Below are 25,190 nucleotides of genomic sequence, written 5' to 3' on the forward strand. Positions count from 1 at the left end.
TTCCCCCACTTCTATCCTAGAAGCCTTTGTCTAGCTGCTGCGAGGAACAGGATACTGGACTGGACGAGCCTTTGACATGACCCAACCAGGCAACATGATCTTTGAAGGGTCTGCCAGAGTCTATTAGCCATGAAAGCTTGATGGAGCTTCCACGAGCAGAGGGACTCTACATCTGGATACCAGATTCTCAAAGAAACAAGGGAGGAGGCTTTCATGGATCATCTGGCTGTCCAGTGCTGGAGACAGAATGCTGGATTAGATTATTTTCTGTTCCCATCCTCTTATATTGTTAACTCAAGTTATTCTATGCCCCTTGAAAATGGGCTCTGCCATTTTTCAGATCTCATGAACCCTGACCCCAAGCCTGTTTAATCAGGACATTCCCATTCTCATTTTACAGATAGGAAAACCAAGAGCTCGTGACTTAGGGTTGCCAACTGCTCCTGTGACTTTAGAAACAGCAGCTAGGTTGGCAGAAACCAGCAAATGAAGCTTTTTCACAGTACAGAGCAAAGCACAACTGCCTCTTAATGCCTGAGGAATATGCTGCTTCCTAAAGGCATGGGAGCAGAGGCTGGTTAAAAACATTGGCAAGCCCAGCACAAATTGCTGGCAATTTCATTGAGGTTTTTCCACACCAGAGTTCAGGACTGACATACTGGACCTCATTGGAGAAGAACCTCTTGGTGTCTTGCACACAAACAGGGACACACACTAGTATCTTGGAGGATCCAGACATCCACGTTTTGAACATACTAAACAAGCTTCAGCCAAAGACCCAAAATAAGGTCCAGAAATTGCTTGCAACATTACAGAGAATGCCACCACCACACGACCCCTGCAAAAAAACAAAAACACAAAAACACACTTCTAGAGTATTTGGGGGGAGGACTTTCCAAGTTTAGATTCTAGAAACAGGATTTGAACTCAGGCCTCTTGAAAAACAACAGCAACCCAGAAAAAACTTGCAACAGCAGGATTTTCCAGAGCTGGAATCCAAGAAAGTGCTTTTGAAATAGCACTGAACTGCAAGTTCTACGTTAGGCTTAAGAATGGGGTAAGGAGGAAAGCAAAATTTCTAAAGAGGTGGTGAGGGGCTTATCGTGAGCAGGTGGCAACTGATCTATTTCTTTTTGAACATGTTTTTTGTCCTTACTGCTGACAACCATCTTTTTCTTCAAATGCTCCTCCAGCTGCACCATTGTTCCTACAAATTCGGGGGGGGGGGGGGATGAGGCTTGGCAGTTTAAATGTAAAGAGACCTTGTGCTGCCCGCCAGGGATAAGACTCATGAACCTGTTAACAAATTTGGCCACCCACTGAAAAATCACCAAAATGTCCCCCTAAATTCATCACCATATGGCATTGAATTGGGGGGGGGGGAGTTTTGGTGCAGCCTTTAAAATGCCTTGAGGGTGGGGGAGACTTCAGTCCCTGAGGTATCTAAATAAAGTTCAGAAAAGGAAATCCATGGGTGTGAGGTTGCGTTTCCTTCAAATGAATACATAAGAAGGGAAGGTGGCGAGTTCGAATTATCAGGCCCTGAGCCAAGTTCCTGTTCCAGAGAGGTGAGCCTTCCTGGACCAAAAAATGCTGGTCTTGTTCCTCAGTGAAATGCTTGGCACTTTTGTTCAAGTCTCCTTTTATGCGTGTGCAACGGAGGGGCCATACACTGTGGTCAACGCTGCATGAACTAAATAAAAGGAAGGAAATGACTCTTCCCACCCAGTGAGAGAGCCGGCCAAGAAACCCTCCCACTCATCAACCTCCCTTTGGACAGTTGTTACACACAGCGAGACGGTGACCTGGACTGCACCTAACATTGCTACACTTTCAAATGAAACCCATGTTTTATCAAAAGCTCGCTCTGTGCTTTCAAATGTTGTTGATTTCCACATTTGCTCAGAACCACTGTACGTCTTCCACACTGTGTTCGTTACAGAGGATTCTGGGATGTGTTCTAGGGGTTTCAGGGCATTCTGGGAAATGTTCTAGTCACCGGCTTTGGGGGTCTACTTAGTAGTTGTTTGTTTGCTTTGTAATTACATTTTTTATTTATTTTAAACTTATACAAACACAGAAATAGTAACCACTGGTGTCATGGGGTAAACTTTGAACTGCAGGCACTCACCCTGACAGTCTCCCTAGCTATGCCCCGAAGGAGATTCTAAAATTGCAGGCCGCTGGGTTGATCCATATCAACAAACCAGTTCTAGCGGTTTTGGTATCTATCTGGTGCTGGTCTACTGTGAAGTAATTGTAAAAATGTAATTGCCCATTCAAGACTAGGCAACCACAAAATACTTTGCATTACCACAGGGAGCAATCTATTGTTGCTGGGGAAATTCATTTTCCTCCCCAGCTAGTGTGAGGATTGCAGCTAAGCTCAGAGGAAGCAGAGGAAGTCCAATCTGGGTGGCAGATGACATCAGCGTCCCTGCTAATAAAGAATGTTTTGGTGCTGTGTCCCTGCGAACCCTGTCTCCATTATACCACTGGATGTCCAGGTTTCTCGGCCACTGCCACCTTGAAGCCTTGGGTTCCTTGCAAGAGGTAAAAAAGGGTAGGATATAAATGTAACCATCATCATCATCTAGTCCAGCATTCTGTTCCCACAGTGACCAACCAGATGGCCCAATGGAAAGGGCACAAATAGGACACAGATTTGCACAATCCGCACCAGAAAAACTCCTGGCAAAAGGAAATCTCGAAGAGATCCCTAGTACTATAATCACTATTTTCTTTGCTTTCTCATCTTTTTATTGATAAGCATGCATGCATTGTAAAGATGCAAATGGACAGAGGAACATTCCCTCCACGCTTCTCCCTGCCCTGTGTTCGCAGCTGGACAGCTGATTTTGGCTGTCTAGCCGTGGGAAGGCGGAGTGGGGGAGGAGGCTGCTGGATGAGACATAGGATGTGTTGTACCAGCATTTCCACCCTCCCTGCCCCAGAACGCCACCTGGAACACCCCATTATGGCCGCTCTGCGCTCCTCTTCTGAGCGCAGAGCACGGGGTTGTTTCATGCTGCGTGTGAGGCAGAGCGGAAGGCAGGGAAGGTTGGTGCTCCGGGAGCTGACCTCGGAGCGCAGGCTCCAAGGTTGTTTCCCGGAAACTCACATATCCTATGGCCATCTAGCTGCCGACTAGCAGCCATAGGATTGCTTCCTAGATATTTTAAAAAAGAAACAATGGATACTTCATAAAGCTTTCGTTCCACTTTGGAATGCCAAAATCTAGGCAGAAATTCAGACTGGAGGGGGTTGTTTGAAAGCATTAAAGCATGGTGTTTGAAAGCATTAAGCATGGGGGACTGTACCTGGTAAATAAAAATTAAAAATAAAACAAATAAAACTGACCCTCAAGGTAGGCAGCTAACAATAAAATCCAGGTGAAAAACAAAATCTTAATTAAAACTTTGCATAAAAACAAATGCATTAAAAACACAACAATACAAAGAATAAACAACACCCCCAACACTCTTCAGCAACAGACTAGTGTATATGCCCAAGGCCTGTCTGAATAAAAACATCTTTGCCTGCAGGCAGAAGGACAATAGAGAGGGGTCCTACTTAACCTTCCATGGCAAAGCCTGGGAGCCACCACCAAGAAGGCCTGTCTCGAGTCCCCAGCAAACGTGCTTCTGATGGTGGCTGGACTGAGAGAAGAGTTTCCCACAAAGATCTGAAACCTCACACAAGCTCATATGGGAAAAGGTGGTCTTATAGGAGGATTTAGCTCCCCTTACCACTTTCCAAGGTGGCCAGTGGTTCCTTTCCTCATTTTCTTTTATGGTTCCCATGGGTATCCTTCCAGTCCAGCCCTCAGGAAATGTGGGTAGGACTGATGCTCAGAGAAGAGTCCCAGCACCTTCTAAGAGTGATCCAATAAGGAATTAAAAAAAAAAAAACTTTAAACATTTCTTCGAAATGTGTACACACCTGGATTTCTCTCCCCTCCCTCTGACCAGCAAGGCATACTTAATAATGGCCAAAGGGACCTGATAGCAATTCAGATTGCAGCACGATTTACGAACTGAATGAATATCCAGAAGAAACTGCTCCTATATTCCGATTTTTTCTAATGGTGGTCACACCTTGGGATGGTGGCACATCTGGGGATTTCCTTCCCCAGGAAATCCAGCCTTTTTTTTTGGCCCTATGAATCCCCCCACTACCCCCTGACTCAGCTTGCCATCATGAGCTGATCCACTTGGGGGGCTGTTCCTGAAATCTGGGAACTTCTTCAGTCGGGGGGGGGATGTAAAAAGCAGTTTGTGCAAACCGTGGCCACAATTTGTGCAAATCACACACATTTTGACTTCAATTAATTGAAATTATGCAAATTTGGGGTGCAATTTATGTAATTCACATACATTACGGCTGCAGTTGGTATAATTCACACAAACTGCAGCTGCAATTTGCACAAATTGCTTTACACAAATAGTAATTTAAAAAAATGGGAACCTGCACGCTGGTCCAATTTGATGTGGACTGAGTCAGGGGAATTTGCAGGAAAGCAATTAGAAGTCCAGGGGGCCAAGCAGCTGAAAGCTAGGCAAACTCTACCCCCTGGACCGAATCCGCCAACATCCCTAGTGCGATGATGTCATGTGTCCTGGTGCATCATTGTCTAATTTTCCATTGTCATGTGTTTTGTTTCCAAAAAATGCTAATTTATTATATTTTCTATTGTATTTTCTGTTGCATTTTTGTGGTTTTAATTATGTGAACTGCCCAGGAGCTTTGGCTATTGGGTGGTATAAAAATTAAATAATTAAATAAATACATAAATACATACATAAATAAGGGTTAAAGCAGAGGAGGTGGCCACACCCAATTACATCATCATTCCCCTGCCAGAGTGCCATCTAGAGCTCCAGTTGGGTAGGTGAGCTGCAGTACACTAAAGGGAATCCTCCTGTTATCCCCGATCATTGATCGGAGATAACAAGGGAATTCTTCTCCCTGCCCCCTTCATAAACCTCCAGTAGCCTCCAGGGCCCTTCGAGAGTGTTATCTCCAATCAATGATGACAGGTAAGAGGAAGATTCCCTGCCCTAGCCTCTGGGAGAACCCTGGGGGGGTAGGGCTTGAGCAGGGGGGCACAGAGGGAGGCAAGACCTCCACAGGCCAGATGGGGAACACCTACAGGCCAAATGAGTCCAGTGGGCTGGAGGTTCTCCTGCCCTGGGTAAACTAACAACATTTGAGCATGTGCAAAGATGGTGGATGCTGGCTGACCTTGGCTGCTGTGTTCTGCCCAATGTGCAGATGTAAAAGAAAGAAATTAACTCACCATCTGTCTCATTTTTAATTAAGAACTTATTACTTAAGTAATTAAAAACTTCTACCCCATTGGGGTCAGGGCTCATGATAAGTACGGGAATTATGAACTGGCTGGATTTGGATTACTGATTGGCTAATTGTGTATTTAAGCGGCATCCCTAGACAACGTAATGCTACCTCTGAATCCATGTACAGTAGCAGGTTGGGCTTTAAGGCAACAACATGTATCCCCCCTCCCAGTGAGGTGCCAAACCTGGAAGCAACTCCCACCAAGAGAAAGACATGCGGAAAAAGTAGGTTAGAAATGGCATCCTTGGGATTCTTGGAAAAAGTGTCCTGAGCCAAGAGGTGCCAAATTTTCTGTTTCTGTATGATAAGAGAAAATTCATTTGCTCATTTCCAGTTAGCAGCTATGACCAACCTAGCTGCTATCCAGAAAAAAGTCAGGCACTCTTTATGTCTTATGTGTCTCTTAGGAAATGAAGACAAGAAACCAATGGATGGGGGGGGTGAGAGGGGGGGAGGGGGAGGGAGATCATCTATGGGTGATGATCTAGAGAGCGAGAGAAAAAGAAATGGGGGGAGTGAGTTGGCTGGCATAGGAGCAGGAAGCAGAAAGGATTTGCCCTCTGTAGGTTTGTAGGTTTCTGTTGGTGCTGAAAAGTGTAGGTTCAAAGAAGTTGTTTAGTATGTTGAGACTCAGGACCCACCTCTGCCTTGTACTCAGTCATTTGGGCAGGATACTTGTCTGTTGTGACTAGCTATGGCTCCCATGATAGCCATGTTGTGGTGGAGCCTATGACCATTTCTCAAATTGCCCAGTGTGCCCACAGAACAAAAATGTTACCTACCCCTGGCCTAGGTGGTGTTACATGGAGGGCATGGTGGGTAAATGAACTGACGGCTTCGGGACCCAGCTGTGTGGGACTGCCATCAGGTAAGTTGGTGGAGGTTCATTGACATAGGAACTTTGCCCCCTCAATCCTGGGGCTATTCCACTGTATGAAAAGGGCTGAGACACAAAGGAGGTGGGCAGGAGCTGTGCTGGCTTCAGGTTTTGGAGGGCCCTTGGGCAAGATACCTACACAGTAGGTGAGCCCACCTTCTTACCAGATGCTCCTCACCTTCTTCCTCATCATTGCCACCACTTGCTTGCTTGGCAGGTAGAGAGCCAGGGAGCAAAGAGGCCGTGGCATCTCCTACTCCTCCTTCTCACCACCTCCGTTGTCTGGACCAGAGCGAGAGGCAGGTGAACAAGCCGGTTGCAAGGGTGGAGAGGAGGAGCAACTCCAGGGGGGCTCTTGTCAGTGGGTCCCTGCTGGGGCGTGGGCCCTTGGCAGTTGCCCAACTATGAGAATCCTCAGGACTGCATTTCAAATGGATCTGCTCAAATTGAGGCATGTGGACAAGTACAACAGCCTAGGGTGGAGATTGGGGGGTGGGGGGATGAAACAGTCATTTGCAGGGGATCCTTTCGGAGATTAAAACAACATCGAGAAGAACATGCACCAGCATTCAGTTTTAAAGCACCCTCTTGTGGACAAAAGAAGGAAGACTTTTCTTTTCTTTTGTGGCTTGTCTTAAGTGGCTCCCATCTATTCAATATTTCTCATATTTTCCTCCTCATGCACAAAACTTTTTGTCCCTGAGGATGATGGGCCATCAGTTTAGATGTCTCAGCTGATTGATTGGAAGGCAATGTCTTCTAGCACCTGACCTACCTCCAGTTACTCTAACAGCCCTTGAGAGACGTGACAGCTGGGCATTGGGCCGCATTTCTGTAAGGTCGTCCCATGGAACACATTTAACAACCTGCCAGAATGTGGGCGTGGCCAATCACATGGGTTCTCACTGACCAATCATCACCCTGATTCGAGCTGTCTGGGCCAGCTCCAGTTTTGGAGGGCCCTTGGGCAAGACACCCTCACTGGGCCTCTCCCTCAGTGAGTCTACCTTCTCTCTCCCATTGTCACCAGCTGTTCTTGTTCGTCACCCTCTTTCTCCTCATTGCTGCCACTTGCTTGCTTGACAGGCAGAGAACCAGGGAGCAAGGAGGCCGTGGCATCTCATGCTCCTCCTTCTCACCACCACTGTTGTCTCAGCCAGAGCAAGAGGCAGGTGAACAAGCCGCTTGCAGTGGCAGAGAGGAGAAGCAACTCCAGGAGGATCTTGTCAGTGGGACCCTGGAGAGGTGTGGGCCCTCAGCAACTGCCCAACTATGCCTACGCTTGATGCTGGTTCTGTCAATCAGGCAAAGATTGCATGGTATAAACAAACATGACAGGCCATACCCACAAGGGGTGGGCCAATCAGCCCACAGGAAACCAGTTCCCATGTTAAATGTTTAATTAATTGACTGCTAGCTCTTGAGGGGTTGGTGTTTTCTTCGCTGCTGCTTTTAACTTGTTAACATCTTTTAATGAGTAGCTGTCATTTTTCTGTTTTTATATTTTCTAAGTTGCTTTGGGCAACTCCTTTTTTGGAAGGGAGAAGTGGGGTATAAGAATTCTTAAATTAAGTAAATGAAACATAAAAAATATTAAAGTAATGCCTTGCAAGCTGTTGATTTTGATCTTGTAGACACACCCTCCTTTTGTAACTACACTCATTTTAATGCACCCTCTGCCTCCCAATTCTTAAGTCCCACCTCCTCTTTAAAAAGCAGGTTTGAAGTAAGATAACCTCTAAGCATATGCAGAGGGCTTTTCCCTTTCTGCACTTACAAACTCCATTCTTTGGGGGAGTGTCCCTGTCTATTCATTTTGACACTGAATGCTTGACCCCAAAAACTGTTAGAAAACTAACTGTAAATAAACCACTCCCTGAGACACAATAATGCATGTAAATTAGGTAAATTGAGAGCCAGTGTGGTGTAATGGTCAGACTCAGAAGACTCAGCTTCTAGTCCCCACTCGGCCATGACGCTCACTGGGTGACTTTGGGCCAGTCACAGACTCTCAGCCCGACCTACCTCACAGGGTTGTTGTGAGGATAAAAGGGAGAGGAGGAGTACAACTTACATTGCCTTGGGCTCCTTGCAAGAGGAAAAAAAGGCAGGATAAAAATGTAAAAATAAAGACATACATAAATAAATAAATGTCCCCAAAGGAGCATAATTTATTTCAATAAGAGAATCTGGATTTTTCAGATGCAAAGAACTTCTTCAGGACAGAATTTAGACTCTTAATTAGGGATGTCTGTTGCCAGGAAATCCAGCCCTTTGGGGGCTCCTCAGAGTTCCATGGTGTGCCTGCATGGTATGTCTGCAAATGACTTGCATTTGCAAATTGAACAGTGTGGGTTGTTGCTGAAATCTAGGACCTTTACCCATACTTTTTCTTTTATTTGCAATAATAGACATTTGTGCAAATTTCAGATGCAATTTGCATAATTCATGCAAAATATGGCTGCAATTTTTGCAATTTGCGCAAAATGGAGCTGAGATTTGCACAAATTACACAAATTGTACCTGCAATTTACACAAATGTCTATTTCCACAAATTAAAAAAGACAGAAAATCCACTAGCTGGCCTGACTTGTTGCAGCCCAAGAAGTTGAAGACACACTGAAGTCCGGGGCACCAAGCCAATAAGAGCTCATCGAGCTCCACCCGCCAACAAGGTTCCTCTGACATTCATACTCCTAATGAGGATGTGTGAACCACAATCAAAACTTCTTTTTTGCTGTTTGTAACAAAATACTATTTGTTCCATTCAAAGCCCCTTGGCTGTTTTTCTCTGAAAGGAAGCTAAAGTGTGCCTCGAAATTTGGCTTGAGGCCAAATTCAGCGGAAACTCTAACTCAGGGGTGTTGAACTTTAGGCCCACGGGCCAAATCTGGCCTTTCTGGAGTCCAAATCTGGCCCTCTGTGATTTCCTAGATGGCCATACCTCCTTCCTCTTTCCCACCCACTTTCCCCCAACTGCCAATCATTTGGTTGCTTCCCAGGTTTTGTGCAGTTTTCCCCTCCCCAGTCTGGAAGGTTGCAATTCATCTCCTAAGGCTTAGTGGCAGTAAGAGCTGTATGCTAAAATATGTTGTTATGGGCATTTGGGGTATTTTTGGCTCAGCCCCATTTTGCCTTCAGCACCACCCACTGCTGGAATGCAGGCCCTGAGAGCTTCTCCAAAATGGAATTAGTCTCTTGTCCTAAAGAGCAGGGATTCAATATCCCTGCTCTAATTGGTAGGCAAAGTTGCCACCCTTTCCCTCCTTCACCCTCCTCCCCTCCAGAGCTTCTGCGCCTTCCACCATGCCTTAATAAGAGGCAGTAATCTACAACTGCAGCTTTTACAAGCAGGGAGACGCAGAGGTTGGGGAGAGAGAGAAGGCTTCATCTGTTAGCTGTCAGCCTGCTGCACAGCAGCCAAAGATACAGGTGCTGGGGAAAGATGGCAATATTGCTACCCTGCTCTTCAGTGACACTTTCAACCCCCTAAGGTAACACCATACTTTCACAGCTTTGTGAAACCCATGTGCATTGCTTTAAATTCACCCTTTCAACTTTCCTGCCTTCACAATGAGGAAATCAGGTCAAAGCTTCAAAGTCACCAGAGCAACGTCTGCAGAGCAAAACTCAGTCTCATCCTTTTCAGGGCAACGGACTCCATCTCTACCTCATCATCTCCGCAACCACTCATTACCCAAAACAACTGTTGTGCCTTGGAACGGAGAACAGCTTTCATTTAATTTGATTTAATTATTATCATTTTTAGAAAACAGAAGAAAACGTTTAAGGAAAGACGCACCGTCTGCTTGCTCTCTGACTCAGGTAAGGCTATATCAGGAGTTCAGTCCCTCAAGATGACGCCCGGACTTTAAGGGAAGAGATTTCAGACTGGTTGCTTCTCTTTCATAGGGTCGTGGTGGCATTCTTTCAGCATGCAGCAGCATAAACAACACAGAGTCTTAAGGCACCATAAACACTAACAAATGGTTTTATTTTGCCATAAGCTTTCATGGAAACTTTCGTAGACAGATGCAACTGATGTGACATGGACATAACTCTTCGCTGTGTTTTTCTTCATCATGATGCCCTCTGTATGAGATATCAGGCAGCTCAGGATGACAAGGAAGTTGCCAGCCCGCAGCTCCAAACACCAGTTGCTCGGGAACATGGGTGGGAGGGTGGTGTTGCCCTCGTGTCCTGCTTGTGGGTTTCTGTGGGCAGCTGGTTGGCCACTGTGTGAGCAGAACGCTGGACTAGATGGACCCTTGGTCTGATCCAGCAGGGCTCTTCTGATGTTCTTATGTTCTTACCTGGTTCCATCCTGACTCTTTCTGAAGTTCCGAGTTTCAGCAACAAAACCAAAGGCCACCCGTCTTACAGCTTCACCAGTCTCTTTGCTATCCCTGTTTCTGTCACTTGACATCCTTTTGATTATGGAAGGCAGGGTAAAAGAGTGCCCAGAGGCGACACCATGAAGTGAATTGGGAACTTTGTCAAGCATGCTGATCAAGATGGGCCTTTGGCCTGATCCAGCATGGGGATTCTTATATTAAGAACTTAGATGTGTTTATATAATTATATAAGATATAATATAAGATTCACATATTTGGAATCTCCCCAAGGGTCCACCTAGTCCAGAATGTAGGAAGAGGACTTATTTGGAGTCAGACCCTGGGTCCATCTAGCCCAGTATTGTCGACACTGACTGGCAGCAGCAGCTCTCCAGTATTTCAGGCAGGAGTTTTCCAACCCTAAGTGGAAATCCCGGGGACTGAACATGGGGCCCTCTGCATGCAAAGCAGGGGTTCTACCACTGAGCTATGGAATTCCAGCATTCTGCCTCCAACAGTGGACAGCCAGATGTTTGTGGCAATCTCACAATCTAGGGCTGGTGGGGAGAGCCCTTCCTTCAGGGGCTCAGACATTTGGTTCTCAGATCCTGCCTCTGAACATAGAAGTTTCATATTTAGCTGCTCATAGCTGTTTTGAGCAGGGCCTCTCCTTTTAAACTTTTTAAGAAGCCAGTAAGCCTGTGGCCCTCATCATATCCAGTTCCAAGTCATTTGACCCTGAACATGCATGTTTTTAGAAAAAAGAAGGAAATAAATAATTTTGTTTCCCTTTATTTCAGCCTTCCTCAACCTGGTGCCCTCCAGATGATTTGGACTATAACTCCCAGCATCCCTGCCCATTGGCCATGCTGGCAAATGCAGATGGAGTTGAATTCCAAAACATCTGGAGGGCACCAGATTGGGTCAGGCTGCTCTGTTCACTTTCTCTTTCCAAGTCCAAACCAAAGTGCTGACCTTTTCAGCCAGGGGTGAGCAACCTGGGGACCTCCAGATGGTGCTGGACTCCAACTCCCATGAGTCCCAGACAACATGGCCAACGCATGACAGGAGTTGTAGTCCAACAGTTTCCCCACCCCTGTACATTTAAGTAACATGGCTTAGAGCCTTACTCCATCTGTACCTACCTGTACATTGAGATCTCCAGTGGACATCCTGCTGTGTTTGTCCCCACTGTTCCAAGGTGAGTGGTGGACTAGCCGAGAGAGGGGTCTTCTCAGTGGTCGAACATTCTTTCCAGATATGTTTTTATTGGACTTTTGGCATCAGGGAAAAACTTTTTCTTATTTTCCTAAGCTTTTTAGGGTAAGGGGTTGCTGACTGTTTCTTTATTCTGCTTTTTATAATTTTGTGGCTTTTGAGCTCGTTTTGTGTTTACGTTTTAATGTTTTGTTTTGGGTTTTTGTAAACTGCAAAAAATGGCAGCCGATATAGATAAATATTGCATAGACCTCTGGCGCAGCTCCAGTTATTAATACTCCAGTTTGGGAGTGCTACAATGTTTCTTACGTGGTGCTTCTTTAAAAAAAAGATAAGAAAAAAAAGAAACATTAGGGTTTTATTGGGTTGTATGATTAGTTATATTTTATTGCATTTTTGCCATGGAATTCAGGGCAGACCCCCATCCCTGCCCCATTTTAGTCTCACAATAACCCTCAGTTAATGCTGAGAGACTGTGATCTTATTTCACCCAGAAAACTTGGTAGCTGTGTGAGGGTTTGAATTTAAGTCTTCTCAATTTAATTCTGCTGCATTATCCACCACCAAACAACTTTAAAAAAAATTGAACTCCTCTTCTTTAACATTTAAATTATGGACTTCATTCAATCCATCCACAGATTTATTATATAGCCCCATGACAATTACAAAGCAAATGTTGTTTGAAAAATCCATAAAACATAAAAAAAAATAAAAATATCACTTTGACAGACATAAGAATTTATTTTCAGAGCCTGCCTGAATTTTAGAGGCAGACTTTGCCTAATGGGCTACATTTAAAATGAAAGCTGGATAATAGGTGTCTAAATATATGATTACAATTTAAACCAAATGGGCCAATTTACTGTGGAAGGTATTCTCTTATTCTCATTTCATGCAGATGTTTGTACAAAAGACAAGAAAACAGATGGTGGGAGAAATCCACTATGCATTTTTAATGCAGAATGGTATGACGTCTGTGCATATAAATTAGAGAGACGTATAGTGCAATCCTATGCATGTCTACTCAGAAGTAAACCCCATTGAATTGAATGAGGCTTACTCCCAGGTCAATAGGTACAGAATTGCTGCCTTACCTGGGAGTAAGCCAAATCCAGCTTAATGCTTCTTGGTATACATACCGACCTATTTGTTTTCTTATAACATTTTATTGACAGTTTCCCCTCCAGAATAACAAATACACTGATTCAGCATATATTTCCTTTCTAATCACTTTCTAAACTAACACATTTCTTCCCATAGATATTGTTAAACAGTTTTCTCATTAGGTTCCCCCCGCCCCTTTTTGAGGTTGCAAGTTATTATTTATTTATAGCATTTTAATCCTGCCCTTCAGCTAAAAAAAGGTCCCAGAGCAGCTTACAAAGATAAGAAATAGGACTTATCATCATCATCATCACTGTTAATGTTTCTTCCTTTTTAAATATTTCTAGGCTGTTTTTTACAGCAAATCCTTCCCAAGCTTCACATATAAAAATACAAAATAAAAGATGAGACTACAAAAATCACATTCTAGTAATCACATTCAAACATTTCACAAGCCATGTAAAGTCAATCAATTATTTAAACCTTATGCACTTACTGGCATGTAAGCCCCATTGAAATCAAAGAGGTTGCTTTAGAGTAGGCATTGATTAACATAATTGCTCTGTTAACAATTAACAGTGCAATTTTCTGCACGTCTACTCAGATGTAAGCCTAGGTAACTGTATAAAAGACTGCAGTTTAAAACCAGCAGCCCTATAGATTATGAAGGCTGCAATCCTATATTCACTTATCTGGGAGTATGTTCCATTGAATACAATGAGACTTGTTTCTGAGTAAATATGTACTGGGTTGCTCTGTAAAATTCAGTCCAGCATTGCAACTAATAGTGACTCCAAAGAGATGGTTCAAACTCTTGCTTTGAAAAGCCTGTACTGATGGAGCCAAATGTATATTCAACTTACATTCCACACCACACCCCACCAAATGCCCCCAAATGACACTATGTCCAATGCATTGTGGATGCTGCAAAACACAGTTGCTGCCTAAAATGCCACCATAAGAAAAATGAGAGATGCTGTGCTATGAATGCTACTAATGCCATCTGGAAATTCTTCCTCTCACTGGAGAAATTCAATGCAATGATCCCCCTCAATTTTCCTGCCCACAATAGGGTGGAAAATCATGAATATCTCCATAATTTGCAATCAAATTCTATCACAAAGCTAGCCAAATTGTATATCTATATCTATATTTATATCTATATGTCCGTGGTAGCTGTGGCTTCATTGCACAAGCAGAGTAGACATCTTATGGCGAGTAAGCACTGAGACACTTGGTCTAAATAGGAATGTTTCTGCGTATGTGTGTGTGTTTTACCAAGGGACAGGAACTCACATGTGCATCAGTAAAACACTGCAAAAAAAGCAATCCCAAAATGAACAAGATTCTTGGGGGTGGGGATTTGCCCATCTAAAGGAGTGCTTATAGGCATCAGTAAAACACTGCAAAAAAGTAAACGAAGAACTTTCTTTTGGCATTTTGTTTTTTAACCAATGTACTAGAGTACATGTGGACATCAGTGAAACACCGCAGAAAAAGAATCTTGCTTGCACTCAGTCAATCACAACTTCCTTGTTTTTGAATAAAAAGCAGCCTTCAGGGGACACACCTTTTAGCAGAGGAGCCATGGAGGGGAGGTGTGTTTAACCCTCTCCTGGACAGGGGTAGCTTGGCTACAGGGGTCCAGGCACAGGTAACCTCAAGACTAGATTACTGCAATGTGCTCTATGTGGGGCTGCCCTTAAGGCTGGTCTGGAAGCTGGAGCTAGTGCAGAATGCAGCAGCTCGGCTGTTGTTAGGAGCTGCCCCTTTTCAGTGTGTAACTGCTTTGCTGAGGGAACTGCACTGACTGCCTATTCGCTACCACGCCAGGTTTAAAGTATTAGTACTAGCATACAAAGCCCTAAACAACTTGGAACCAGGATACCCGAGAGAGCGCCTCCTTCCTTACCAATCTGCCCAGTCACTGAGGTCATCAGAGGACTTGCTTCTGGTGGTTCCAAATGGATCCATGGCCTGGTTGGAGTCCACCAGGGGAAAAGCCTTTAGTGTGGTGGCCCCCTTTCTTTGGAACTCCCTGCCCCGGAGGTCAGGTAGGCACTAACATTGTGTTGCTTTCTGCGCCTGCTGAAAACATTGTTATGTCAGGAAGCCTTCCTTGAGTGACTGGCCACAGTTTTATCAGAACTTTGTTTTATCAGAAGTCTGTTTCTTTTTTAAAATTAGTAATTATTTTAACATGGTGTTTTTATTCTGCTGTTCACTGCTCTGAAATCTTTGGATGTGGAGCAGTATATAAATATTATAAATAAATACACAAATAATACACCCTTCCACACTGCCCATTCCCCCACTCAAAACCTTTAAATTTAGTGGGATGTACTTCCAAGTAAAACATGCAAAGGATGAGCAAAGGACTGGATGTGCCTGATCTCCTCTGATCTCGGAAGCTAAGCAGGGTCAGCCCTGGTTAGTGCTTGGATGGGAGACCGCCTGGGAATCAGGCTTCCTGCACTGAGCAGGGGGTTGGACTCGATGGTCTTGTAGGCCCCTTCCAATTCTATGATTCTATGATTCTGTGACTAAGCCACATGGCTGCGATCTTAAGAATGCATGCACAACAATCCTCTGCGTGTTTACTCAAAAGGAAAGTCCTACAGTGTTCAGTGGGGTTACTCCCTGGTAAGCGTGCTTAGGTTCACAGCCTGAATGTGGATGCAAGTTCCAGCAAAATCAGCAAAAATTGTTCTAAGCAGAAATTGTTGCAAACACTCCTTCATTAAGAAAAAAAACAGCAACATCCATGAGCCTCTCTCTCTCTCTCTCTCTCTCTCTCTCTCTCTCTCTCTCTCTCTGTCTCTTTGGCAAATTAGATGTTACATGTAGATGTGTGTAATTTAGTCCCATCTTTTAAAAAAAAAATCACTAAAGAAGCCTCAGGAGCCTGGAATTGTGAGCAGAAGTGCAAAAGGAGTGAGGTGCTTAACCCTTTCACATTTGCTCAAAATTGCTCCCCTCCAATTTGATAGTCCCTTTGCAAGGTTCCAGATCAGCGTTTACAAGGCAAAACAGTGCTTACAACTCCACAAGGAAGATGGCAAACAACCGGAAGAAGGACTTTTAAATGGGGGAAGTGGGCTGTGTGGAAGGGTGAAGTACCCTCCCCTCCACTGCTCCTCCACTTAAAATTGCAGCCTCCCAAGTCTGCTTTTCATTTAAAAGAAAAGAAAGATGAAGCTTTGTTCCATGCATTGGTATGTATAATGTCTGCCCCCCACCCTCCTAGGTTTCTATATACCTGGCACTCAGTGGTAGACTAAAAGAACTGGGTGAACAGCTTTGATGGCTTGTACTAGCTACCCAAAGTGACTGGAAAGTGTGTCACCCCTCAGTTTCAAGGAACAGTGCCCAGACTACTGAAAACTCACCCTGGACTGGACAGGTCCGCCTAGTTCAGGGGTGGGCAGTTTGGGGCCCTCCAGATGTTTTGGCCTACAAGTCCCATCATCCCTAGCCAGAATAGCCAAAGCTGAGAGATCATGGGACTTATGGAGGTCCAAAAGTTTGCCCAACCCCTGTTCGATTATTGCCTGCTTTCCGCAGAGCAATTAAGGCTGCAATCCTTTAGACGCTTCCCTGGGAGAAAGTCCCATTTTGAACTCCAGGGAGCTTACTTCTGAGCAGACACATATAGGACTGCACTGTTAGCCTCCTGAGAGCATATTGCTGCTTGCTGAATGATCATTTGTGGGACCTTCCTTGTGTCTTTTCTGTCTTTTCCTTTTTTTCTCAAATGTTTTGCTCTTTTAACTTAGCTGTCTGGATGTTCTGTTGTAGAGACATTTTGTAAGTCGCTCCGATGAAGGTTGGTGGAAACAGAAAAATAAAAATGCTTTTATTTATATATTTTATTTATATAAATAAACAAATATGTTTCTGTGTGGGCAAAAGAGGCTTAAACTAGGGCTGAGCAGAAATCCCCCCTGCCCCCCGCTCTACACTTTCCTGTTCTATTTGCAGGTGGGGAAATGGGGGGGTCGGTATTTATTGGGGTGTTGGTGAATTGGAATGAAAGAGGAGCTTATTTATTTATATCCTGCTTTTTAAAACAAAACTGTACACAAGGCAGCTTTTTTAAAATCAGTGTAATACAAAAGGAGTTCAAAATGCGACTTAGAAGTACATTTAAAAACAACAACCCAACCCAAACTAAATAATAAGCAAAGGCAACCGCGGTTCAAAACATTGGTTTTAAACGCAGCTTGAAGAACAAGAAAATCAGGGTTCTAAAAAAAAAAGTCTGCAAATAAAACCGCTGTCTGACATATTGCTGGGTATGGGAACCATGAAGTCATCTCACTCCTAAGAGACCTTTCGGAAGTTAAAATCCTAAGGAGGAGCACAATTGCCCAGGGCAAAACTGGACCTTGCTTGTTTTTGTTTGTTTGTTTAAAGTATTTTAGCCCACTTCTCAGCCAGAAAGGCTCCCAGAGCGGCAATCAGTAAAACAAGACAGTTCCTGCCCACAGGCTTACAATCTAAAAAAGATGCAACAGACAAGGAAAATGGGGTGGGGAGGGCAGAGGAAAGAATGAGTTGTATTTGAGCAGGCTGGTGGAACAGCCCCACTTCATCTCTCTCTGTTACAGCCAGTTGGCACGACTGGTGGTAGTGGAGTTGTGTGTGGTGGGGGATAGTGACCCGGGGGGGGGGGGGCAGGTTTCCCTGCTCCAACAAATTTCAGGCCACACTTCCATCCAGGAGAATGTCTGGCTCAATTTCGGTGCAAGCTGATTCTGTGTTCGGAGCTTGCCAAAGGTAACCAGGTAGGATCCAAGCATGCGTAGCAAATTTTGCTTCTACAGCAAAACATCCCTTTCCGCAGAATTCTCCTGAGCAATCTTTTCCAGCAAATACCAAACTCTTTTTCATCTTGTCCTACCCGCCCCCCCATTCAAAGACGCAGGTCTGTTTCTCCTCATCATCACCACCCACTCCCCACTGAGCTCTCACGATTCGCAAATGGCTTCCTCGAACACAGCAGAGGACTAAACTGTCCCTTGAAGAGTGAGTAATGGCCCTGTCGGTTCCTCTCACCCACACTCACTGTGCTGCTCAGAAACTGCCAACCACAAAAAAGTCAGGCATCCGGAGGCAAGTCAGTTGTTGTGATCTTGTATCTTTTTAAAAGAGAGAGATGTTGATTGGAGGCGATCATGTCAGACTAGAAATGTACCTTTCCTCCTCCCAGGCTTTGCCCATTTGTCAATCGGCCACCATCCTGAACATGGTTAAGATAAGAACGTAAGAAGAGCTGTACTGAAAGGCTGTCATATCATCTGAATGACAAGCAAACAAATGCATGAAGCACATGGAACCAAATGTTTGAAGGGCTGCCAGGCAGGCAAAAGATGGAGCAGGCTTGTTTTCTATTGCTCCAGGGGGCAGGTCTAGAAACAATGGGTGGAAATTGCAGGGAGGCAGATTTTGGCTAAATATTAGGAGAAATTTACTAACTCAACGCTGAGCACTCAGGAGGGGTGGGTTCTCCTTTGCTGGAGGTATTTAAGCAGAAGCTGGGCAGCTATCTCTCAGGGATGCTGTAGCTGTGCCCTGCAGTGCAGAGCCTGCATCGAGTAGGGTGTTGGACTAGATGATCTCCAGATTCCCTTCAAACCCCAATGATTCCATGCTGGATCAGAACAAAGTCCTCTCTAGTCCAGCATCCTGGTCTCCACAGTGGCCAAGCAGATGCCCCAATTGGAAGCCCACAAGGAGGACATAAGAATGACAGCACCCTCTCTGTTGTATCCCCCAGTATACTGCCTCTGAGACTGGAGGTAATATATAGCTATTAGGACTAGCAGCCATTGATAGCTGTATCATTCATGAAAAGTAAGGTTCTCTGGAAGTAAGCTGCATTGATTTCAAGGAAGGGATGCTTATGGAATTCTCCCCATCTACATGTTTTATATTTCTCTCTGGATTTTGGAGCCTTGAATTCTAAGTTCAGTCCAGGGCCAGCTCCATGGTTGATGTGGCCCTGGAGAGAGTTCCCTCATCCGTTGTTGGATCCTGGAATGTTCATTCAGTGGTGACAGCTACCATTTGAATTTCCTGCACTGCCTCTAGCGGAGGGATGGGCAGAAGGGACATGTTTTGCTGTTTTGGACTTCAACTCACAGAAGCCCCTGCCAGCATGGCTCAGTGGTCAGGAATGCTGGGAGCTGAAGCTGAACATCTGGAGATCTACTTTCTGCCCACCCCTGCCCTCACATAGCCTTGTGGGAAATTTAAAATGGCAGCTAGAACCAAACATCTAGCAGAGCTTGAAGGACCAGAGCAGTATGTGTGTGTGTGGGGGGGGAATTACAAGGGGGCCAGAGGTATGTGTCAGAAAGGGGCCTTGGTAACTGCCCAAAGGTGCCAGATGCCACAGCTGGCCCAGGCTCAGTCACTTTGCTGACCTGTTGTGGAGACAAAATTGGCAGTGCGACTTGGAAGAGAGATGTCAGTGGAGGCGGGTGGCTCTGATTTCAGCACAGCTGTGAATCCATTCTGGGTTTCAGTTAGAACCAGCCAGAGCTCTAAAGGAGCTCTCCAAGGTGCCAAACCTATCCCCCAAATAGGAACCCTATCCCCAAAACCTGGAGTGGATTCACATCCCCACCAAAATCGGACCCATCAGCCTCCACTGGAGACGTTTTGGAGGACAGGTTCACCATGTCTGATCTCTTTGGGGCAATCATTTGGACACTGGCCTTTGGGGGCATTGGGGCTAAAGTCAGCAAAGGTCGAGGGGAAATTACCATGAATTAGATTGAACGGATTCAGTTCTATGTGCGTGTGCATGGGGCAGGAATGGATTAATCTGTCAGTATCACTTCGCCCACATGCAGATGTTTTTAAATTCTTGGATGGAAATTGCAAATCTAAGTATATTCTCAGAAATAACAAAACCAAAAACGAGTGGAACTTCCTCCCATCTGCGCCAGCCAAATGCAGTGGGTACAGCTATCACTAGCATGAAAAGGACCAGATTAAGCCTTCCTGCTGTGTAGCTGTTAAAAGTGAGGAACTCATCAGAAAGAAGAGGGGACAACCTTAATTTAGCACCACGAACATGGTTGAATATACAGGGATTCAAAGCCAGATTTTTTTAAGAGTCAAACACTCAAGAGTCCTCTGCCTGGATAGATGGAACTAAAAATCAAGAAAAGAATAAAATATGGTTGTGGAGAGAGTGGATAAAGAGAAGTAATATTTTTTCTCTCTCTCATCCATAATACCCCAATGTGAGAAGGCTATTGCAAGAGATTCAGGACAGAAAAAAGGAGGAACTTTTCAACAAAGACTTAACTAATTTGCAGGACTCAATACCAAATTTAGGGATGTATGAGAAATTTGTTTCAGTTTGTTTTTGACCAGAACATTCCCAATTCGCACCTCCTGGAACAGAATGCAGACCCAAACGCAAGCTGCAGTGGGAATCTGTGCATTTCTGAACTAAAAATGTGCACATTTGAAAAATGGGCATGAAAAACGCGTACTTTTGAAAATCGGGTTCAAATATATGTTAATCAATGGGAGAAAAAAATGTGTACATTTCAAAAGTGCATACAACTGATTTGTGAAAATAGGCATGAAAATATGAACCTTCCCAAAAAAATGCACAAAATTCCCAGAAAATCCATGAACTGGCCCAATGCACTGCAGATCAAGTCAGGTGCCACAGTGGGAACCGAAAAGAAGTCGGGGGGCAGGGGGGAGGCAAGACTAGGAAAACTCATCAAACTCTGCCCCCCAAACGGATTTCTCTGACATACCTAAAGGAAGGGCTTCTTCACACAGCACATAGTTAAACTATGGAATTTGCTACCACAAGATGTAGTGATGGCCATCAATTTGGGTAGCTTTAACAGAGGACTGGACAAATTCATAGAGGATAAATGGTGATCAAAGTCTAGTAATGGATATAAATTACCTCCAGACTCAGAGGCCTTATGCCTATGAACACCAGTTGCTGGGCAACATGGGCGGGAGGGTGCCCATGTCCTGCTTCAAGGCTTCCCGATTGGTTGGCCACTCTGTGAACAGAATGCTGGACTAGATGGACCCTTCATCTGATCCAGCAGGGCTCTTTTCTTGACAGCCCTGATCCTGCTCACATGCAGAACTGAAGGGAAAAACAAAGATGGCCACTGGAATGTGAATTTTCTGCAAACGCATACGGATTTACTTGAAGGTCCTCCACCTCAAGTAATGTTTCAGCTTGAGTGCAAGCATGTGTCAAAGGCTGTTCCCCCCTCCCCCAGCCACATTTTCTCAGGAAGTCCCTAACACGCACAAAGAGAGCGCCGGCCGGCTCTTCAGTCGCGGCCCTCGTCACTGGCTCTGCTTCCTGCCACAACTTCCTGCGCCACTTCCTCTAGAAGAGCTCTTGCCTTCTGGGACTGGAAGATGATCTCAAACACATGGGATGCTGCAAGGAGTGCAATCTGGCAGATTAAAAACAAGAAATGTATTAATTTTCTGAATACATAGACAATCAAACAAAAAAGAAAAATAAATTGCATCCAGTCTGACTCTTACTTGTTGCCAGAGGGTAGTATATTTTTAACATTGCCATATGAGGAGAGACTGAGAGAACTGGGCCTGTTTCGCCTTGAGAAGGGAAGTCTGCGGGGAGATATGATAGCGCTCTTCAAGTACTTGAAAGGCTGTCACAGAGAGGAAGGCCAGGATCTCTTCTCCATCATCCCAGAGTGCAGGATGCGGAATAATCAGCTCAAGTTACAGGAAGCCAGATTCCAGCTGAACATCAGGAAAAGCTTCCTGACTGTTAGAGCAATACGACAATGGAACCAATTCCCTAGGGAGGCGGTGGGCTCTCCCACACTGGAGGCCTTCAAGACGAGGCTGGACAGCCACCTGTCAGGGATGCTCTGACTTGGATTCCTGCACTGAGCAGGGGGTTGGACTCGATGGCCTTGTAGGCCCCTTCCAACCCTACTCTTCTATGATTCTGTTCTAGGATTCTAGGATTTTTCCGACTTTATAAGCAAAACTATGAGAGTGGGGGATCCATTGGTTGCCTGGAGATTTTCTTTATGGCTCTTCATAATATCAAATTATATTTTTACAGTGCAATCTTATATAGGTCTACTCATAAGTAAGTCCCACTGAGTTCAGTAAGAATGACACTTGGGTAGGTGAGCACAGGATAGCAGTCTTTGGATACTATCTGATGTTAGTCCTACTTAGAGCAGACCAATAGAAATGAATGGGAATGAAGTTGGTCATGATTAACCAAAGTCCCATTCATTTCAATGGGTTTACTCTAAGGAGAACTACTATTGGATACTACCCTTTGTCTTTTTCCATAATCTGAAGAAAGGCTTGGAGACATGTTACTGCATAAAATCATACCATGTTGTATAACAATCCGATATTTAAACTTTCCCTTTAGCTCATTTAAGTTGATACCTCCATTTTTTATTGCCATGGCTATTTGGCAGGGCTCCATGTCCCAAGACTTCAGCATTAAAAGTTCTGCAATATTCCAGTGTTTAGCAATTACCCAGCAAGCTGCCATCTATGTAAACATGATTCATTATTTCGATGTCACTTTGGCATTTTGTTCCTCCCATATTGTTAACAGAGCCAATGCTGGACTGGTGTGAGACGTAGAGTTTGATCGATAATGTCTGCTATTTCTGAAAAGATAATGTTCCAAAACTGTAACATAACAGTACAATCTGGCAGATTTAATCCTGGGGTTGGTGGACGGCATGGTCTGTAGGCAGAGTCTAGTTGACCCAGGTCACATCTCCACCCATTCCAAGTCAGCTGCAGTGCAAGGGACGAGGGGAAGGGGGGGACTATGCTGAACTTGGCTCACCCTAAGAGAGGCCCAGCTTCTTTAAGAAACATTTCTATTCCTCCCTTTCTCTGGAATCACAATCCCCAGGGTTGGTATTAAAACAAACAGCAAAACAAACAATAAAAGATGACCAATGCAGTCATAGAATCATAGAATCATAGAATCACAGAATAGTAGGGTTGGAAGGGGCCTACAAGGCCATCGAGTCCAACCCCTGGCTCAATGCAGGAAAGAAACAAGAGAATCAACGGTAGAGAATCAAGCATTCAAATAGACACTGCAACCTTGAATCGATGAACTAGTCTGATGAATAGGTTGGGAGCCTTTTTGATAGAGATGGCAGAGAATTCCGCCATGGATTCCCCCGGAATCCATGGTGGAACAGCCTCCTGCCCCCCTGCCCCCCCCCACGGAATCCCCCCAGGACAGAACTTACCTGGGGCGGATGTGGCGGCGCCAGCTCCGGCGGCAGCAGCTCCAGTGGCTGGTCTCCTGGCCAGCTGCAGCCGGGCTGCTGCAGCTGCCATTGGCATCCTTGCAGCTGTGATAGGCTACATAAGTATTTACGTAGCCTATCACACCAAGCCAAAAAAAACAAACAACCAGCGTACACAAATGGCGGCTACGGCGGCTGCCATTTGCGTTCCCTATTTTTTGCCATTCTAGCCTACGTAAATATTTACGTAGGCTATTATGGCGGGAAAAAAAGGGAATGCAAATAGCGTAGTGGGCGCTATTTGAGTTCCTTTTTTTTCACCGTAATAGCCTACATAAATATTTACGTAGGCTAGAACAGCGAAAAATAGGGAACGCAAATGGCGGCTGCTGTAGCCACCACCATTTGCATACACTGGTTTTTTATTGTTGTTTTTTTGGCTTGGCGTGATAGTATTACGTATTTACGTAGCCTATCGCGGCAGCTTGGCTGGACGCAAATGGCGGCTGCTACAGCAGAATCCGTCGAGGATTCCGGGGGGAGGGATGGAGTGCCTCCCCCCCCACCGCGAATCACATCTGCAAACAGGTAAGTCACTTTCGTGCATCCCTACTTTTCGATTGACTAAGGGCGCAATCCTATCCGGATGCCCGCCAGCCTCCAAATTCAGAGGGCGATGGGCATCCTATGCGGAGCGGGAGGAGCGTGGAAGCGATCTTCAGGTCTGTGCTTTTCCTGCTAGGCAATTTGGCTAAATGGGCATTTTTGACTGTCTAGCTGGAGCTCTGCGGAAGGGGAGGGAAGGAGGCTGGGGAGCGTAGGGGAGAGCTCATATCCCCACTTCCTCACCCTGCACCCTCCCCGCCTGCAGTACCACCCGCTCTCCCTTCTCTCTGAGGTTGCTTTTGAGAGCCTGGAAAGGCAGCTGTCATGGTTCTTTCCATAGCAGCTGCAAGGGGAAGGGGCAGGGTGCTCAGACTCCTGGGTCTGAGGCCAGAGCACTGTCTCTGACCCCGGATCTAGGACTCTGAACTATCCTATGTTATCCCCCCCTGCAGTCTAGAGGCCATAGGATTGCTCTCTAAAAAGGCATCCATGCTTAATTGTTTTTATTTTAAGTGTTTTTATCCCGCTCCTCAGCCAAAATGGCTCCAGGAGCAATTTACATATAATCTGTAAAAGGAGACAGTCCCCTGCCTATAGGATTATAATCCTAAAAGTCATGACACACAAGGATAAAGGAAGGGAAGAGGAAGAGGAAAAGAACCAAGTCTTTCAGCAGGGCTGGTGGGATGGCCTCACGTCCCTTCTCTCGTCAACCTGAGTGCAGCCTTCTGGATCGGCTGCTGGTGGTGAGAGTTTGATTTTATGGCAATATGATGATCTTTTGAAATGTAAAATGCCTTGAGAAATTTATTTTGGGAGGCATTTGATTCATTTGATAAATAAATAAATAAAATTATGTATCTGTATGCCACTCCTTAGCCCCCCGCCCCTCCCCCAGGTCCCAGAGTGGCTTACAATCAATCAGTAAAAGACAGTCTCTGCCCACAGGCTTACAATCTAAAAATACATGACAGAAATTAAAAAGGGATGGGAAGGGAAGAGGGGGGAAATTTGATTTTCAGCAGGGCTGATGGAGGAGCCCTGCTTTGCCTCTTATATCATGGCTGGAGCCGTCCAAGTGGAGGAAGGGCCTGATTTATTTATTATTACATTTATATCCCATCTTTTTTTCCTCTTGCAGGGAACCCAAGGTAGCTTACTTGGTCCCCCTGCTCTCCATTTTATCCTCACAACAACCCTGTGAGGTACAGATAAAAGGAGTACAGATAAGAGGAAGGGCTTCTTCACACAGTGCAGAGTTAAACTGTGGAATTCGCTACCACAGGATGTGGTGAAGGCCACCAATTTCGATGGCTTTAAAAGGGGGTTGGACAAATTCCTGGAGGAGAAGGCTATCAATGGCTACTGGTCCTGATGGTTATATACCACCTCCAGTATCAGAGGCAGTCTGCC

At 45.1% G+C, this 25,190-nt stretch overlaps 1 protein-coding gene across 2 annotated transcripts in view; it reads left to right on the plus strand.

Annotated features, from left to right (window-relative positions):
- The first annotated feature begins 9,690 nt into the window (after nucleotides 1-9,690).
- Nucleotides 9,691-25,190, plus strand: part of ZAP70 (zeta chain of T cell receptor associated protein kinase 70) — a 43,996-nt gene continuing 28,496 nt past the window's right edge. Inside the window, exons 1-2 of one of the 2 annotated variants that reach the window (XM_084826389.1) lie at nucleotides 9,691-9,729; nucleotides 10,005-10,060. The gene's annotated coding sequence lies outside the window, so the exon portion shown is untranslated. Of the gene's footprint in view, nucleotides 9,730-9,805; nucleotides 10,061-25,190 lie in introns of those variants that run through there. The other variant, XM_084826387.1, reaches the window with a different exon arrangement.

Source organism: Heloderma suspectum, chromosome Z (genome assembly GCF_057233095.1).
Source record: "Heloderma suspectum isolate Gila_16-S chromosome Z, 16-S_ref, whole genome shotgun sequence".
In the NCBI taxonomy this organism is placed as follows: Eukaryota; Metazoa; Chordata; class Lepidosauria; order Squamata; family Helodermatidae; genus Heloderma; species Heloderma suspectum.